The sequence below is a fragment of the Sturnus vulgaris genome, chromosome 1 (assembly GCF_052056855.1).
Source record: "Sturnus vulgaris isolate bStuVul1 chromosome 1, bStuVul1.hap1, whole genome shotgun sequence".
Classification (NCBI taxonomy): domain Eukaryota; kingdom Metazoa; phylum Chordata; class Aves; order Passeriformes; family Sturnidae; genus Sturnus; species Sturnus vulgaris.
This window is the reverse complement of record NC_142243.1, coordinates 83368010-83372524: the sequence shown is the minus strand read 5'-3', so window position 1 is coordinate 83372524 and position 4515 is coordinate 83368010.

Below are 4515 nucleotides of genomic sequence, written 5' to 3'. Positions count from 1 at the left end.
GTTCTAACGCTGAAATTGCTTCTTGTCTAGTTGGTGGCTACTAAGTTGAAGCTAATTAAAAATTGTTTAATGTAGTTTTTTTGTTGCTGGTAACTTAACCTGCTTAGGCTCAGGGTGTTGAGTTCAATGTCAAGGACATAGTTTCCAAATGCAATTTTAAACTTGTGTAAAGCACAGATTTAAGGCATGTGTATGATTTCAAAATAGTTCAGTTGTCCAGAATAAAGATTTATCCAGTCAAAGCATAGGAAAGACCTACCTTTTGGTGGGGTTTTTTTTGTTTTGTTTTTTTGTTGTTGTTGTTTATTTTTTGGTTTTTTGTTGGGTTTTTGTGGGCTTGTTTTGTTTTGTTTTGTTTTTATTTTTTCTGGGGTTTTTGTTTTGTTTGTTTTGTTTGGGTTCTTTGTTTTGGTTTTTTTTTTGTTGTTGTTGGGGGGGGGGTTGGTTTTTTGTGGGGTTTTGTTTGTTTGTTTGTTTGTTTGGGGTTTATTTGTATTTTTTTTGTTTTTCTTTTTTCCTGGGATTTGAATTGCACTGTTTCTTTGCATTTCGTCAGTATTACAGCAGTCCCACTTCTGACCCTTTTATGTTAGTCCCATTACAGCACAAATGTATTTTGGAGGCTTCATTTTTATGAAAACCTCCTGATTTTGAAGAAAAGGTAAAGCTGGAATTTTAGTGCCACAGAAGACCTGGTCTCTCCCTGTTCTTTTGTGAGGATTTCAGGGTGCTTGAAAGCTTCCTTGGCACGAGAAAAACTTTTATTTTGGGCCTGGTTTTGTGAGAGGGCAGGATATAACTATGTGATGGTCCCTTGAAATTATTTTGTAGAGGAGCCTGGCATAGTTGCTGGGCTCTAGGGGTGCTACTGCCTCACAAAGTGACATTTATTTGTGTTCACAGCAGCCCTTGTGTTAGTCCAACCCTGATTTTGGCCAGGGATGGAGCAGGGAGAATTTTTAAAAGCAGGGAGGATTTTTTAAAAGATTTGTCAGAAAATACCCAAGGAGACCCACGTGCTTCAGAGGCAGGAGGTGATGTACCTAGGAGGGACAGGAGATAAATGCAGGAAACTTCTTTTCCCCTGTATCAGCCATGGCCAGTGAGTGAGAAGGGTGGCTGGAGCATTGCTGGAAGCTGTGTGTGCTGAACAGTGCTGCTGGGAGGGAAAAACGAAAAGCATGAAAGAAATAGAATGGGTCCCAGATGCTTTCATCTTCTGACATACCCCAGTTTTGCATAATTCTGAGGTTAAATGCCTTGGGAGGCCAATTAACCAAAACATCTTCCTCTCTTACTGAAGCTTTTGGCCACAGTTCAACGCTTTATTGAAATCAGCAGGCAACTAAGTTGAATAAACTTGTGCAACCCAAACCATTTTGTGATTCTGTGATCTTATAAATATTGAAAATTATAATATTTTTAATTTCAGATGACAAATACAGGATTTAGTTATGAAGGATTTTTTAAGCTATCTTTTAGATGGCTTCCAGGCATTAGAAAATGCAGTTCAATAAGCTCTGTTCTCCTGGCAATTCTTTGATTGTCACAGTTACCTTGGAGTGGGTTCCCCCCAGCCAACAGCCAAGTACTCACTCACTCACTCACTCACTCACTCACTCACTCACTCACTCACACTCCCATACCAGCAGGATGGGGGTAAAACCAGGAAGAAGAGGACCAAGAAAGCTTTTAGACTATGATAAAGACAGGGAAATAATTTCTCATGCACTGTCATGGGCAAAACTTTAACTTACTTTAATTGGGCAATTTAATTTAATTTATTGGCAATTAGCATTAGTATTTAATTACAGATTTAGGTATTGGAAAATGTAAAAAAAGACAAACATTAGAATGCTTATAGAAAAAACACTCCTCCCCTTTTCCAGGCTCAACTTCACTCCACACTCCTATCCCTTGTTACCACCACAGGTCATGTTTAGTGCCATCAGTGAGGCAATGAACAGACTGGGAGGTTGTGCAGTCAGAATCTGGTGATTTCTCTCTGCCTCTCTATGCTTCAGTGGAAGTCCTTCACTGGCTGCAGTCTTCCACTTCTAGGGTGTACCAGCTCCAATGCTGGCTTGGGACAAATAAGTTCTAAGACACTTGGTATGTTACATGTTAATTACCAATTTTATTAACATCTGTTCAGCTTCATATAGCTTCTATCCATGCTACTGGAAGGGGAGAAAAAAGGGAAAAATTAAAGCTACGTTTTTGTTGTCTTCCCTCTTTGGTGCTTTAATGTGCAGTCACACATGCATGTATTTCTACAGGGCATGGATTAGAACAGAGCGAAAGCGTCTGAAGGAAGAGGCTCAGGAGGTAAGGGATTAAAATCGATCCTGGAATGATTCTGGACCTCACACAGGAGATAGGTGGGAGCTCAAGCAATGACCTAAGGGCAATAGGAGGTATGAAAAAGACATGGCTAGGAGAAGTAAGCAAATTCATGGAGGAAAACTTAGCAAGTCCATAGATACTTTTTATTCTGAACTGCCAGTCTGTGACTAGAGATGTGAAAATTTCCCAGGGTAATATCCACAAAAAGTGCACTTGCATCTCTTCTTCCCTGCAGCCTAAAACATGACACGTGGATAATCCATGACTACTGCAATGGCAGCTGCTCTCAGCTGCCCCTTCAAAATAGAGGACTTCACCACTGTGAGGGTTCTCCAGAAGAGCAGAGGTGTTTCTTGCCTTTCCTGTATTGATAGTTTCCTTAAGGCTTCCTCTTGTTTGTTGGTTGGGTCCCCGCATTTGGCATTTTCAGTGCTTCTGTTGCTGCTGTAGCAGGGATGATACAGACAAGAAACACTTCAGCCACCTTCTGTTCAAGTTCTGAACAGGACAGGAATGAAGCCACGTGGTTTTGTTTTACAGGCTGTGAAAAGCCCATCATGATCAAATTGGACCACATTTCTGTCTTCAGGGTCCTCAGAGGTGTATTCAGAGAAATATTTAACCCCTTCATTAGTCTTCACAGCTTAGCTTTGGGCATGGAGCTTGAGAATCCTCAATGACAGACATCCAAACCTCAACACATTTTCTAAGTAAGGAGAAAAGTGGGAATCAAACTTACAGGCTGATAATTTTTCAAACCCAACAAGGTGAATTTTTTCACATCACAACACGTGGTGTGAGCATAACTCAGGAAAGCTGCAGGTAGAGATATCTGAAACTGAGACATTCCTTTGAGCTTCTACCAAATCATGGGAACACGAGCAAAACTGTTCATAGCCTCCATGGGTGCTCTATTCAGTTTAGTAGCACAAGGCATCCATGAGCGTTGGACAAAAGATGTTAGCAGATCCTGCTAGTTTGTTTTTTTTTTCAAGAACCTGTGCAAACTAAACAAGATTTTAGTTCTGTTCTGGGCAGCTCCAGAGGTCCTGCCTTTCTACATAGAATTTTTTAAAATTACTTGGAGTTGCTCAAAGGCGGGAAGGAAAAAAAAAGATGTGATAGTTCAAATTGTAGACATGTTACTACAAGCATATCTGTAAAAGGGATGAAAGACATTTTTTTCAGACTGTAAGAGTGGCTTAATAAGTGCAATTCTTAGCAGCTTTAGTCAGAAAAGCTAGTTACAACATTTGGTCCAGCAAGTGTAACTCATCTAGAGCTCCTGACTATACTGCACAGAATAAGTATGATACATTTAGGATCAAATTGGGGCTGTTTGAGTTACTGCTGCTCAGAGCCCAGCACTTTGGAAATGCAAGAAGAGGGGAAGGAAGTAAGATTATGATTTAAATAAAAAGAAAGGAGAACATAATTTGTGTGGAAAGCCTCCAGCCTACTTATCTTATTGTCCTTTTCAAAAAAAGACATAAACCTGAACAAAATTCCAGTACAATTAAGTGCATAAAATACTGGTTTTGATGAAGAGTTTATTACATAAATTAATATCAGTATGTTGACTGTACCTTTGTGAGTCACAAATGTGAACTATTAATAGAAAAATGCATGGATATTAACAGAGTGGTTTCATGACAGCTATATTTTTGAAGCTGTTAAAAAAAAAGAATTATAGTTGAAGATGATTTTAGTGCCCTAAATGCATGTAATTTAGTAACAAAGCAAATGTTTCCTCTGAAATGCTGCCAGCAATTAGAAATTCCCTGTTTCTTGCCAAGCATTAAAACCTGCAGCCTTTTAGTGGAATCCCTTCTCCTCCTGCACTTCTAATTTCAGCCAAGACTATAGAGTTGACTCTTTAATTTTTTTTTCTTTAACAGTTTTTGGGGAAACTGAGGGGGAAACTTTTAAAAGCATATCACTTTTTTCAGCTATCTGGCTACTACATGTCAGTGAATCCTAATGCACTCTTTTTGTTTGACTAAAAGGCCAGATAGCATGTATTGATTTTCCTAACAGAACATGATCAAATCACCCTTAACTTTTTCCTGGGTAAACTGAACAGATACCACTCACTCATTTAAGCTTCATCTTCAGTCTTCTAATTTCTCCCGAAATGTGATTATCAATTCCTCCTTGTATTACAAATAT